The sequence below is a fragment of the Gorilla gorilla genome, chromosome 19 (genome assembly GCF_029281585.2).
Source record: "Gorilla gorilla gorilla isolate KB3781 chromosome 19, NHGRI_mGorGor1-v2.1_pri, whole genome shotgun sequence".
Lineage (NCBI taxonomy): Eukaryota > Metazoa > Chordata > Mammalia > Primates > Hominidae > Gorilla > Gorilla gorilla.
In genome coordinates this window covers 74,038,359-74,053,807 of record NC_073243.2, presented here as the reverse complement: position 1 = coordinate 74,053,807, position 15,449 = coordinate 74,038,359, and the positions used below count along the sequence as shown (strand labels likewise).

Below are 15,449 nucleotides of genomic sequence, written 5' to 3'. Positions count from 1 at the left end.
CACATCCAGGCTGTATCCCACAAACAGCACCTCATGGCTTAGGGCTGTGTGCACTGGCAGTGTGACCTGCCGTGGAGAGAAAAGGCCTGGGGAAAGCTCTGGAAGTGGACTTAAGACCACTTGGACAGGGGATTCAGGGTCTCTGGTAGCCAAGACATAGTCTGAAAGAGGAGATGCAGGCTGCAGGCTCCAGATGGGTACATCTCTGTGCCCCTCAACTCTTCACTCCATAGGAAAGGGCACAACCAGAGGAGTACTATGGGTCCCCCTTTCCTGGGCCTAAGAGTAACAGTGCTCCTCCCCGTTCTATTTTGTCTTCCAAATCCCACTTTCACATATGGATATTTTTTGAGATTTGGCCATCTGAGGATTTTTATAAAGGAAAATGTGGAATTCAAACACTCTACTTGTTGAACAGAGAGCAGGTCCATTGAGGTGGGAAGATGGTAGATGTTACTGGAAGTGGAGGAATGGGATTGTGGAGAGACCTGCTGGCCTCTCTGGAGCTACATGGACTTCCCTGCATTCAGCAGCCCTAGTCTACAGAGGGAGAAGCTATGCTACCCCGGCCTTCTGTCTTGAGACCTTGATGGGTTCATCCCAAACCTCGGGAAGTGGATGCAGTTTAGCAGGATCAGCTCTGCGCCCTGTTCACTTCTCCAGCCATGAGGACTGCAGCTCTGGATAGACTCCTAAAGCACACACGAAAGCAGTGCTTCCTTTACTGGGCCAGATTCTCCCGGGGGAGCAGACAGAAGCCCTCTAACCTGAGCAGTATGTGCTCATGCCAGTGTGCATTTTCCTGTCTCCCCTGGGGAAGGTTTAAATCCTTTATTTATTAAGAATTTAATTTATTTATTGGTTTAAATTCTTTATTTATTAAGCATGCACAATGTGATAGAACACTATAGCAGACAGTCCTCGACGTTTAATTCTTAAGAAAATAGGAAACTATGTATACATTTCCCTCCATTTAAATTCTATTCACTTCTCTCTTTGTGTTAGGGGAGGTACTGAGGAATGCTGTTTTCATTTGCTTTTACTTTTAATATGGTGTTACTCAGAACCAGTAGGGTATATCTATTAATATATTTGTATCTATATCTATATCACCTATATCTCTATCTATCTATCTATCTATCTATCTATCTATCTATCTATCTACCTACCTACCTATTATCTACCCATCTATATTATCTATCTATCTATCTGTCTGTCTATCTATCCATCTATCCATCTATCTATCTATCTATCTATCTATCTATCTATCTATCTATCTATCTATCTTATCTGTCTATAGATAGATACATGAGAGGGAATTTTTTTAAGGTTTTAATTTTGATACAGGATCTCCCTCTGTCACCCAGGCTGGAGTACAGTGGCACAATCATAGCTCACTGCAAGCCTCAAACTCCTGGGCTCAAACGATCCTCCAGCCTCAGCCTCCCGAGTAGTTGGAACTATAGATACACACCGCTGTGACTGGCTAATTTGTTTAATTTTTATTTTGTAGAGATGGGTGGAGTCTTGCTATACCTCCCAGGCTGATATCAAACTGCTGGCCTCAAGCGATCTTTCTGCATCAGCCTCTCAAAGTGCTGGGATTACAGGCGTGAGCCACCGCAACCAGCTGGAAGCTGGATTTTTAATGTTTCAAAGTAGAGCAAGTGGGGTCGCCCATTAGGGAACACATCCCAACACCTTTTCTCCTCTGGGTGGCTCCCATGTTCATATCTCACAAGGTGCTCTGTGCTTCAGGATGTCTCCCCAGTTGCTCTTCAGCCTCCTCTCGCTACACCGGCCAAGGGCACTGTTTGATGTTTGCAGCGTGTCCTCTTGCCTCCCTTCAACCCTTCAACTTATCTCTTTCCATTTGCATTATCCCTGGCCGGATACGTGCTGGGGGTCACTCATACGGACTCACAAAGGCCAATGTTAAAGTTTCAGGAATGTTGTGAACCACTTATTAAATACAGCCATTATAAAAGTGAAATGGCCTAAACTTACATTTAAATATATTTCATTAAAAACAAAGGTAGTAATAATAATAATCAAAATTCATTACTTTCAAATTATTTTACTATATGTTACTATTATCTATGCTGTTGGGGTTATTTCAGTCTATTGTAACTACAGGGTGGAAATATTGTATAACAGTGTGCTCTGCTATGCCCTTTTCCCAACTGTGTGTTTCATGATGTCTCGTTGGAGCTTGAAATCAGCCATGGTTGTAGTATTTATTTCATGTAAATTGGTAAACATTATGAATCAGGAATCCCTCCCTTATTCAGAGAGCCTGTTGTTAGCATTTACCAGCACACCATGATCTGTAGCTCTCAACTCCTTAGATCAGAGTTTCTCAGTTCTAGCACTATTGACATTTTAGGCCAAATAATTCTTTGTTTTTTTGGGGGTGTCACTTGCATTGTAGAATGTTGAGCAGCATTTCTGGATGACAGTAGCTTCCCCTCCCCAGTTGTGACAACCAAAAATGTCTCCAGATGTTGCCGAATGTTTTCTGGGGGATAAAGTTATCTCCACTTAAGAACCACTGGCCTAGACAACATTATCCTTTAATGTAAGTGACTTGCTATTCTTCCCTTTTTAAACCTTAACATGCATCTGACAAATATTCAGTGCCCGTTATGCATGTAAATACAATGATGAGCAAGATAAGCATTGTCCCTGTCTTCATAGAACTCCAGTCTAAAATCATGGACTAAGCTGGAAATATACTGAGTATCCACTAGGACTAGAACATGCTATCTGCATGCTAATGTGCTCAGTAGGTGATCTTGATCTTTATTAATTCCATTCACACTAATTGCAACATTGTATAATGTTGCATTTCCCCTTCAGGTGACTGTTATCTCTTGGGCACAGGTAGCTGCCAACAGGTGAGCCTCTCAGGGGATCCCTGGTAGATGTAGGATGGCAAATAGCTTCTTTAATACGACAGCCTCAGTGTAGTGGCTGGCAAGGAGCTGCGATTGGGAGGAACTGGAAGTCACACCCAAGCTCATTGAGCAAGCATGCTGTGAGTGCCATGAGTAAGTAGTCCCAGCTGATGAGCTTATCAGGGGGTTGCCAGCGGGGGTACTGCCCAGGGTGGAGATGGAATGGGAGACATAGCCATACCTCAGAAGGATATGCAGCTCCTGCGAGGACCTAAGTAGAGCTGGGTCAGCATGGCCCCAGTAAGCACACAGTAGGCATTGATCAGCCACAGACTTCAGCATCAAGGCCTACCAGGGTGGGAACTAGATGAACTGGAGGACAGGCCAGGAACCTGCACATATGAATCATGTGGGCCAAGGACCTTCCTCCCCTTTCCTACCACCATGAAGCAGACCCTTCCCCCAGGAGTCATCTTGGAGAAAAATGGGAAAGTGGAGCAGTGGTAGTGGGCAGGGGGTGCTGTAATACCAAAATATCCAGAAGGCATTTAAAATTATTGGACTAGATGACATTTAATTTTCCTTCTTTACTCAGTAAAGTGAAGAGCTCAGGAGAAAGATTGGATCAATTATAGAAAATAATGAAGGTACATTTTCTTTGCGTAACTAAATGTAGGGTAAGTACGTTTTGAATTTGCTAAAATTGTCTTTGCTCTGCCTCTGCACACATGTGTGCACACGTGCACACACACAAATGGCACTTCTGGGAGTTCTTCCTTGCTACCACCTCCTCTCAATAATCAATGCTCACGAAAGCATTTGTGAGAAATGTGGAGTTTACTGTGGAGATTCAAAGGGAAGATGATGGAGGTTTCACTGTAACCCCCACAACAGATTCATATTCCACTTTGATACTGTGTTCCTCATTTCCAATATATACCTTTTTCCTAGTTGAGTATTTGAAATCTTGGAAACCAGACTCTGTCTTGCTGTGTTGGTGTGTCATAGTATAATTGGCAGCATGTTTCCTTTGGTAGCAATACATAAGACAATGGTGTGTCTTATGTTGATGACTTCTTATATTTGGTAAAATCTTTTAAGTCTACTGCTTTGCAGTCCTTCCTCAACTGCAAGCAGAGGCTTCCCCACTGAGGCCATTGATAAAGTGGTTCAAAGTACAGTCTGGAGTCAGACCATCACTTACTATCTCCACCATTCACAAGCCAGGTAACCTTGGGCAAGTTACTGAAGGGTTCAGGGGCTTTGTTTCCCTACCTGTGCAATGGGGATAATATTATTAACTACTTCATCGGATTGTAGTAAGAATTAAATGAGTTGATATATATAAAGAAATTGGAACAGTGTCAGGTGGTGGTGACTTCTAGAAAAGTAGTTGTTCTTATACGTATTACCTCTTTAGTCCCCTCCCACATAGGCCCTGCCTCCTGTTACCTATTGCTTTTTCTTTCCTCCCTTATTTTATAAATAATACTTCAGTGACCGCTGTTTGCTATTTGAACACAACCTTGAGATCTCTCCTCTCCTTCCCAAATGGCTTACCTAAGTATTTACTCCAAACAAATATGTTGTCTTTTAGAGATACTCTGATAAGTAAAGATTGCTGTATGTAGTAACATATTTTTATCATTATTTCTGATGCGTCTATGGTAGATGCAAGAGATAGTAAGATATGAGCTTGACTGGAGCCGAGCTAGGTTGTTGGGGAACATTAGGAAATAGGATGGAAAAAAGATAGGTTGGAGACAGATGGCACTTGAAGAATCTCCCCTTTGAAATCTTTGGTAAAGTCTACAATGTGATACCTCTCCATACATCTCTAAGGAGGCTTTGTATTTTGATGACAGCCTTGAATGCTAGGGACACCCAGCCACACGGGCTAACCCATACAGGGCAGAGAGGACTTTCACCCTCTTCAATTCACCGTGTATGGGTGGCAATGTTTCTTCCCACATATATGGCTGGCCCTAGGAGACAAGTCAGGGCATGTGAGCTGTGGATGTGAACTGAGAGAACAGCTGGGGCTTAGGTGAAAAGTGGGGATTCAGGAACTCTTCAGATATAGTGGCCTTAGGGAAAGATAGATGTATTAGGCCATTCTTACATTGCTATAAAGAAATACCTGAGACTGGGTAATTTATAAAGAAAAGAAGTTATATTGGCTCATAGTTCTGCAGGCTATACAGGAGGCATAGTGCTGGCATCTGCTCAGCTTCTGGTGAAACCTCAGGTAGCTTTTAATCGTGGCAGAAGGGGAAGGGGGAACAGGCATGCCACAAGTTGAAAGCAGGAGCAAGCGAGAGAGATTGGGGATGGGGTGGGGGTGTTACAGACTTTTAAATGAGCAGGTCTCATAACAACTCACTCACTATTGTGAAGATGGCACCAAGCCATGAGGGATCTGCCCCCATGATCCAAACACTCCCACCAGGCCCCTCCTCCAGCATTAGGGATTACGATTCAACATGAGATCTGGGTGGGGACAAATATCCAAACTATATTACTAGGTAGTAACAAAGAGACACCCGGCCCTTCTGGGTTCAAGGTGTGCCACAGGCCTGCATGTCCTCCTAAGCTTTTCTTAGGTGGTGCCAGAGTTTGAATGGCTGCAGTCCTGGCATATTCCTCAGTGAGGCTGGAAAAAATAATCCACTCCTGCAAATGGAAAATTTCTTCTGTGTAGGGTGAGCACTTCCAGCTCCAGAAATGAAACATGCTAAAGGCAGAGTGTGACTTGGCATGGGGTGACCAGTAACCCAACTGATGGGTCCTCTACCCTGTTAGTTCATTTTGCTGGTGATCTTGTCCATAAGGGCAAACAACTTTCTAGCTGGTCACCTTTGGAACAAAGTAAGAGTTTTTGAAAGAGGATTTTAAAAAATTCTTTTTTGGTTTGTTTTGGGTTTAATGAGTCAATGCTTTATTTTACTATGAGTGTTTATAACCAAACCTAAATGTATGTAGGATCTTGAACCTCCCCCACAACTATTTCCTATTTGTTCCCAGAAAAATTCCAATGCCAGATTTTGCCATAGCAACCAGAGGCAAATATCAAGACAGCAATAAAGAGCAAGCTGGAAAAGGGTTTCCCTACAATGTGGCTTGAGTTTCTGTAGGGCATTCCATCCTCCGTGTGGAGCTCTGGAAGGCAAGAGGGAGCCCTGCGGTTCCTCGTGGGGGGGTCTGGTAGAGTCCAGATATGCCAGCATCCAGGACCCACTAGGAAATGTGTCTGTCAGGCAGCTGGGCTGGAGCGGAAGGATCAGCTTGCCTGCTCCTCGGGCTTGGCACCTGTTGTGTGTTGATCTTTATTTTTGTACATCAATTTTTCAAAATTAAAGGTATTGAATTGTTATTTTTCCATTATGCTTTTCCTATGAGCAGTTTAGTAAACAAGCCTGTTGTGTATTTCCTAAATGTCCCCTCAAGTGCTCTTTGGAAGAAGGCAGTGCATATATAAAAGTAAGCAAATGAAACCAAAGAACAGGAGATTCTTCCAATATCTGCCCACGATGTCCCTCATTCTGTGTCCTTCCTTTTTGTCATGGTTGTTAGGTAATGTTAGAAAGTCCCACTTCTTGCCCATAGGTAAAGTCATCTCACTACAGTATAGCCTTCTTGCTGAAAGAACTTTGGGCTTCCGAGTTACTTCAGGTGCTGGTTTGGATTAGCGGTGTGTTGATAAATGTTTAACAACTCGCTCACAGACATAAAATTGCCTTGACTTGTAGAGCTGATTTGCTGATTTCTGTGGTGTAAATCCTCCCACCATGGCAGATTTCATCTCACCAGAGTGACATCATGAACATGGAACTGGAAAGAGATGCACACATTTAACTCTCATGCACTGGTAAGAGCTGGCTGCCCCACACTGCTGGTTCTACGGATCTAGGCCTGGGTTTCTCAACCTCAGCACTATTGACATTTTGGGCAGAATGGCTGTTGGTTATTGGTGGCTGTCCTGTGCATTGTAGGATGTTTAGCGGCACCTGTGGTTTCTACTCAATAGATGCCAGGAGCAACCCTTCCCCACTAAGTTGCAACAACCAAAAATGTCTCCAGATTTTGCCAGATGTCTCCTGAGGGGCAAAATCTCCCTTAGTTCTGGGCTATTCTGCACTGATAGTGCTTAGAAGGTCCATTCAGCAGGCAGTAGGCCTGCACTGGTAGCTTTTCCATGAACCACTCTGAATATGCACCCAAAGAAGTTCTCTCTTGGCATTTTGGATGTGGCACATTAGTCTGTTCTCATGCTGCTAATAAAGGCATACCCGAGACTGGGTAATATATAAAGGAAAGAGGTTTAATGGACTCACAGTTCCAGATGGCTGGGAAGGTCTCATGATCATGGCAGAATATGAAGGAAGAGCAAAGAGAGGTTTTACATGGCAGCAGGCAAGAGAGCTTGTGCAGGAGAACTCCCCTTTATAAGATCATCAGATCTCATGAGACTTATTCACTATCATGAGAACAACATGGGAAAGTCCTGCCCCCATGATTCAGTCACCTCCCACCGGGTCCCTCCCACGACATGTAGGAATTATGGGAGCTACAATTCAAGATGAGATTTGGGTGGGGATACAGCCAAACCATAACACGTGGTATTGCAAAACACTGAAAGTGTGCTTCCTTGGGTAGTCTTGAGAAGAGTCATGCTGTAAGGACTTAAGGCACCAAAAAATTAAGACACAGCAGGGCCAGTAGGAGAGCATCAGGGTAATTCCACCATAGGATATATCCTATATCCATTATAGGATAGTTTTGACAGACTGCAGAGGTCCCTTAGGCAAACCTTTCCTTTGTATGGGTGAGAAATTAGACTCAGGGACAAGGTGTGACTTGTCCAAGGGCAAGGTGTGGATGTGCTTGGACAGTCACAGGGGTGTTGTGGTGAATGCTGTGAGACGCCTGTGTGACATACTGGGAGTTAGAACTGACTCCAACTTGTAGCTAAATGTGTTTTGCGGGCTTTTCAATGTTGGGTTTGGATGAATATATTCTGACATCTCCCTGTCCCCTACCTCTCTGCCCCTTTGGAAATATCTGCTTATGAAAACCACATTATAATGAGGGATTTCTGTTTCAGATAGAATTATTCCCTTCAGCTTCAGGAGTGAGTTGATTTATTCACGTGTTCTTTTTAGGGGGTTTAAGCTGCTAGTCCTTAAAGAATAGATGCTGAAGGTTGTCATTGATTCCTCTTTCTTTCCTCCCACGTCTGCTCTGGGCCTTCTCATTGATGTAGTATCTTACGTTACTTCCAAAATAATTTGAGAAACGGATTTATAGAAGAAGCTAGCTTTCCAGCAGAAAAGTTTAGATGACAAGATTAATGTGATAAGAACTAAGAAAGCCCTTCCTAGTTTTCACTGAAAGTGTGTTTTTAATGCCCAGAGGTGCCCAGTCAAAAAGGAAATATTACAGAAGGATTATTTTCATCAGCAGAGTTCTTGGGCATTGCAAGTTCCAGTGTAATTAGGGAAATCACATGCGAGTACATCAATACACTTCAGATGCCAATACGTTGGGCTTAATGAGGACAACAAGCCTGCTTTTATTAGGGGATTGAATAAAAGTGAAAGGAGTTCTTGAAAAGAATTGGTAATTTTGGATGGGATAATTCATCACTTCACTCCAGATCAGTTTTTCACAGTAAGAAGTGCTGGCTTTTCAGAAAATTTGGCATAACCAAAGTTTATTGTCACTATCTCCTCCTTCTCACATTGTCCTTTGTCACACCCCCAGCAGGTCCACAGTGATCCTGCAGGCCACCCCCATGGACCCTGCCCGTTTTCTTCCATCAGGGGCTATCTTACATCAATCTTTCAAGGTCTCCTCAGTAATGCAGGCCAGTTGGATTTTTGCTTTCTTTTCCCAGAGGACAATTCAGCCTCAGCGTCTTAGTCTAAAAGGATTCATGCAAGCGTGTCAGATGTTTTATTAGGCTAAGGGGGGAGGTATTTTGGGTTGTGGGGAGCACTTAATGCAACCCTGTATGACATTCCCTACTCAGTGATGTTCAGGCTGCACGGGCCAACATGGAAAGGGCTTAAGGGAGATGACAAAAACAAAACCTCTTCTTCCACAAAGATTTTCAGTTGATCAATTTTGTTACTTTTTTGTGATGAAACTATCTGCACTGCAGCTAATGATTTTTTTCTGAAGGTGGAAAAGGTAGGAGCAACAGCTTTCAGTTCTAAGGATACATTCTGTTGACCTTCATAAGCCCTAGGAACTAGAGGGGCAAGATTGAGGAGGAAATAGAGAAAATAATTTGCTCTATAGTATTTTCCCCGAGCTGCCATCTGGGGCTTTCAGAGCTTAGCACTGCACTCTTGCAATGTTGCACACACCACAGGAGCAATATCAAGAGATGTCAAACATGAGTGGTATTGGTCACTGGAAACAGCAGATTCCAAATAGCTGTCTCACCAGACTGTTCTTTCAGAAGATTCATTTGTGCCAACTACTTCTTTGTCATGGATCCTTCCTGGTTCTGCAACACAGATGTAGAAAGTGAAGAGAACACGTCATGGAATTCCATTTCTAAGAGTGGAAAATATACAATTTACCATGGGATGTTTAAGATATTAATATACTGTTCACCATGTGTATCCAGAGCTTTAGTAGAAATAGGTTGAAAGAGCCGTGCATGTATACACGGTGCTCCTCATTGTCAAACGCTGAAGCCTGTTACAGGCTGGGTTTGGGGGCTGGGGGTACTTACGGGACAAAGTCTGACTCTCGGTCTGAAGGCTGAGTGCCTTCTTAGTGTGTTGGGACTCAGCATGTATTCACCCCATCTGTACTCACAAGCCTAATTCATTAATCAGGATGACTTACTGGGCTGTGAGCCCTTTGAGGACAGGACCTTGTACCTTTATCTTGTGCCTCTCATGCCTAGCATAGCACCAGGCATGTAACACATTCTTTTTAAAAAAGTGTTTTACAGCTTTATCAAGGCATACATGATGTCGGATCAACTGCATGTGTTTAAAGTTTTACACTTGATGAGTTTTGATATATGTCTATACCCGTGAAACCATCACTGCAGTCAAGATAATAAACGCATTCATCCACCCTAAAGTTTCTCGTGTCCCTTTGCAAGCCGCCCCCACTTCCTCCCATTGTTCCCAGACAACCACTATTCTGCTTTCTGTCACTGCAGATGAGTTTGTGTTTTCTGGAATTTTATATAAATGGAATCATACAACATGTACTCTGTTTTTCTGGCTGTTTTCACTTAGCATAATTTTCTCAAGATTCATTGAAGTTCTATATATTAATAGTTTGCTACATTTCATTGCTGAATAGTATTCCATTGTATAAATCATAATAGGCACCTAACAAGTGTTTGTGGCTTTACACTGACTTGAAAATTAATTTTTAAGAATATAATTGGGTGAAAAGTGGACAATGGGATACCACTCTATTCTTGGTGAGTGGGTTCACTCAGGAAGTGGAAATAAGAATCAGGAGATAATTTGGCATGGTAGAGACTTTTGTTGTCATCCAATACCTATTTTTCCTTCTTTCTTAGTACTAGAATACCTGAGTTTTGGCTGGGCACAGAACTGTCTGGAATACAGACTGCAATTCCCAGCCTTCTGTGCAGTTCTGTGTGGCCATGTGACTAAGTTGTGGTCAATATGAGGTAAGCAGAAGGGGTCTGTGAAACTTCTTACAAGTCTCCTTGAAGGAAGAGGGATTTCCTCTTCTTCTTCCTGCTCTCTGTTGTCTGGAAAGTGGCTGTAATGTCTGGAGCTCTGGCAGCCATTTTGGACTAGAATAGACCTTGAGAATGGTGGCCACTCATGACAGAGCAATAAAGTAGAGCAGGCCTGGGCCCCTGATACCATAGAGTGCCATGGCCGACCTGGACTACCTCCTGCCAGGCTTCTCAACTGAGAAATATATAACTTTCAATCTTGGCCGGGAGTGGTGGCTCACGCCTGTAATCCCAGCACTTTGGGAGGTCGAGGCAGGTAGATCACTTAAGGTCAGGAGTTCAAGACCAGCCTGGCCAGTATGGTGAAACCCTGTCTTTACTAAAAATACAAAAATTAGCTGGGCGTGGTGGCACATGCCTCTAATCCCAGCTACTTGGGAGGCTGAGGTAGGAGAATTGCTTGAACCCGGGAGGCAGAGGTTGCAGTAAGCTGAGACCGTGCCACTGCACTCCAGCCTGGGATACAGAGCGAGACTCTGTCTCAAAAAACAAACAAACAAACAAACAAACAAACAAATAACTAACTAAATAAATTTTGATCTTATTTAAACCACACTGTTTTTGTGGGGGTTTTTGTTTGTTTCTTGCAGACAAAACAATTCTAACTCATACAGTTAGTAAGATGGAGTTAGTTAGAACAAGAGGGAGCTTAATGTTGCTGGAAGATCATTTCCATCATGCTAATATGTCCATCTCCAGTGTATGGATGTTTCTGACTAGAAACCTGTATCAACTGTTAGAATCTCTTTTCATGAGTTCTGGAAAAACCCTGAAACTATTCTTAAAATTCCCCTTTTCCCAATCATGTAACTCAAGCCCCGTCTATTTGTAGCCATCATTAACATTTTAGACTTCTTAAAATTATACTTATTTTATATTTATTGACTTTTAACATGGTGGCTCTGCGGTGGGATGTGGGGTTAACCTAACATCATTACAAAATTTACAAATCATAGTTATGGTGGTTTATTTGGAAATGTTTTCTGTGGATGCCCTGTCTCATTTATTGTATATGAATTTTTGCTATGTTTAATCCCTAAGGTTGGTTTGGCTTGTGACTCTCATTTTTTATTTGAAATATTTCAAACATACATAAAAGAGTGTATGTCCAGATGTCATTTATCTAGCAAACATGACTCTGTAGAACAGTAGTTGCCAACTTTATTTATTAATGTAGTAGCGGAACCCTTTTTGCAAATGGCATCCTATGCAGAAGCCCATTATATAAAACATCTCAGAGCTTCTCTGGTTGAAGCAAAAATGGAGGGCTTGGAGCCTTCCTAGATTAAACCCCACCTTGGCCACCCCTTTCTACACCACGGTAGCCCCTTGAATCTGCTCACCCAGCCTGAAGGTCTTGTGAGCACATCTGAAAAGCACAGATTAAGAACCAGAAAGCAAGCTAAACACAGTGATCAGATTAGCCATAGCAGGTGATCCAGTGTCCAAATAGTAAAGCCCATCCGTTTTCTTCATAGAGGAGCCTCTGAGATTCTCATTCGGAACTCTGGGCTCTTATGTTAGCCACAATTCTAACAAGCTTTGCAATCTGGTTTCTCAGTCACGGAAGAATAGAAGAACAACTCAGAGGAGGAAGAAGTCAGACATAGCCAGACACGGCTGCTAGCAGTTCCACCAATGAAAGAGGAGACCAGGATGTTTAAAGCAGGCAAACACAAGGTGCGAAAAACCAGAAGCGAAAACTTCTGAGGTCATTTAAGGTAAATGTAGTTCCCTAATATATTCCAGTGGGTTATGAGGGCATGATTTTATATATTTACATCTAGAGAGAGAGTGTGTGTGTGTGTATATATATATATATGCATGTATAGATGCATACATATATATGTATGTGTATATATTTCGTGAGTGTGTGGTTGTATAAAGTATGTGTATACATAAATACATAAAATATTTGTACATATATATTATATATGTAAACAATATGCATATATACACATGCAATATTTTGCTTAGTGGTTATAATGATGACTCTGAGAAGAAAAGCCTCCTGTTTTCTATTAGTCATTCTGTTTATAGTAATAACAGTAATACTTACTGAAACAATTTTTATGTGCTAGGTACTGTTCTGTTTTGTATGGTTAATTTATTTACTCTTTCTACTTTCTGAAGCAGGGACTATCGTTATCCCCGGAAGCAGAGAGAAGTTCAATCCTTTGCCCAATATCACACTGCAAGCACGTGTTGGAGCTGAGATTCAAACCCAGGCATCCAGGGTCCAGGGCCCTTAGGAGAATTTCCCCTATTTAAACAATAAAAGTGCAAAAATCTTGTGGCTAGCCAAAATTTTCAGTTGTTTGGAAAACTTATTTATCCAATAAGTGGAAAACTCACTTGTCCTCCAACAATTCTGGATAAATGAAAGAACGAATTGAACTGAGACTGGAATCCGGGTCTCCCAAGTACTTTGTAGTTCCTATCCATATGGCTTGTCAGGAAGGCCACAGGGAGGTTAACTAACTCTGAGTAACCAGAAACAATCCCACATCAGACTGTTGGCAGTGGGAGTGGAACACTCAGAGCTGAACCGCATGCAAGATGGTTGCATTTTCATTTGCAATGTTGTCATCTTCCTCATGGCTAAAGAGGTATTTTGGAGTTGACATGAAGGCTACTGTAATTTTTAGAGGCATTTTCTTTCTGGCCTGTATTTACATATTGTGGTAGAAGAGTCAGAAGACTTCAAGCTTCAAAAGTGAATCTTGTTGCGAGTTACAAAAGCACCACCCGGTGGGGTGCAGCTCTCAGCATGTGTCACCACAGGCACTGTGATTTCCCTGTCTTCATCCAACTTTGGTTGCTGTTCTTCATGCTCAGGAATTCTGCAACTGCCGTAGCTTTTGCTGTTGTTATGTCTGTAGGTATGGACTCATTTCTACCATTCTGGAATGAAACATTATTTCAAGGGAAGCTTCTCATTGTAAAAGGTCCACACATTCAGAAGGAAACTGGGAGTACATTTTCTCATAGGCCTGGAGCATTAACTGACTATGCATCTTTCCCCTCAGTGTTGTCATCATGTTGTAAGGGGATGAGTCATGGACAACATTTTCACACGCATACGTGAGGTCCATCGACCAGTCTTTAGGACAACTAGAAATCTTTTCTTTCTTTGTTTTAAAAAAGAAGACAAGTCAAGATACAGCAAATAAAAATGCTCAGCACATTTGCTGAAATCTTAGCAAAATCAAATTACTAGTAATTTGTTAATCACACTATACCTGTTTTGAGCCAATCCTACTTAACCCACCCTCCATCTTCCTCATGCTTGCCTCCCTGGTGAACTCCTATTTATGTTACAAAGCTCAGTGTTTATGTTACTACTTTTGTGCTATTTCTGAACGTTAAATGTACCTCTATTATAGAACATATCTCATGGAATAGTTATTATTGCATATCCACTGCCCTTGTTAGGCTGTGAGTGAGCTTTCTTTCTTTCTTTTTCTTTCCTTCCCTCCTTCCTTCCCTACTTCCTCCCTCTCTCCCTCCCTCCCTCCCTTCCTTCCTTCCTTCCTTCCCTCCTTCCCTCTTTCTCTCTTTTTCATTTCTTTTCTTTTTTTTAAAATTTGAGACAGGGTGTCACTCTGTCACCCAGGCTGCTGTGCAATGGTATGATCATAGCTCACTGCAGTCTCGATTTCTCAGGCTCAAGAAATCCTCCTGCCTCAGTCTCTGGAGTAGCTGGGACTACAGGCACAAATTACAACTCCTGACTTAAAGCCTGGGAGTTTCTTGTAGGTAGGATTCATAACTAATGTATTGCCGTGTCCTGGCACATAGAAGTTATGGTATGCAGAATTCTGAGATCACTCCCAAGATCCCCAACCCCTCTGGCATCCATATCCTAGAAAATCTCTTCTTCTCAAATATGAATGGTACCTGTGAATATGATGGCTGTCACTCTCTGATTAGATTACATTATATGGCTAAGGTGAAGGAATTCTGCAGATATAATTAAGGTCCCAGATGAGTTGATATTGAGTTACTCACAAAGGAGATTATACTGGATGGCCCTACCTTAATCAGGGAAAAGCCCTTAAAAGAGGACTGGGCCCTTCCTGAAGGAGGACAGTCCACTGCTGGCTTTGAAGCAGTAAGCAGCTGTGTTTTAAGGGGGCCTATGGAGGGGCCCATGTGGCAAGGACCTGAGGGTGGCCTCTAGGAGTTGGTGGCAGTTCCCAGCCACTGGCTAGCAAGAAAACAGGTGTTTCAGCCACATAGCCACAAGGAAATGAATTCTACCGACAATCCAAATGAGCTTGGAAGTGGATTTTTTCCATGGTCAAGCCTCCAGACGAACACCTTAACTGTAACATATGAACAGCTGAGCAGAGGACCTGCTTCAGCCATGCCTGGACTCCTGACTTGTGGAAACTGAGTTAACAAATGTATATTATTTTATGCCGGTAAGGTTGTGGTAATTTGTTATGCAACAATGCCTAATACAGTAGGCATCTTAAATGTTTGTTGAACTTAATTTAATCAGGGAAATATAATATTTAAAAGGAATCTTTTCTAAAGTTTTAGCCAATTTAATGAATGTAGATATCTTAAAGAATTGCCATCTTCCTTTGGATCTTCTAGCCATGCAATCGACTTCACAAACTTCCAAGTTTTCATAAATACCAGCTTCTGATTGTCTGGAAACAGGAAGTGAGATTCTCTCCAGCCATCATTTGGCATTCTTGGGAGATAGAATGGATAAAAATTGATGTTGAAATGAGACCACCATCATTTTTCAGTCTGCTCACCACGTACAGAGCTCAGGATGATTAGAAAATGTA

General features: G+C 42.3%; 1 non-coding gene across 6 annotated transcripts in view; it reads left to right on the top strand.

Moving 5' to 3' along the window:
• The window catches only part of LOC101126278 (GDNF antisense RNA 1), a 36,855-nt gene extending 21,729 nt beyond the window's left edge, over positions 1-15,126 (top strand). For all 6 annotated transcript variants that reach the window (XR_010131775.1, XR_010131776.1, XR_008673260.2 and 3 more), the window contains 2 exons: positions 12,206-12,365; positions 12,778-15,126. This is a non-coding gene — a transcript (GDNF antisense RNA 1). The remainder of the gene's footprint in view (positions 1-12,205; positions 12,366-12,777) is intronic.
• The last annotated feature ends 323 nt before the right edge of the window (positions 15,127-15,449 follow it).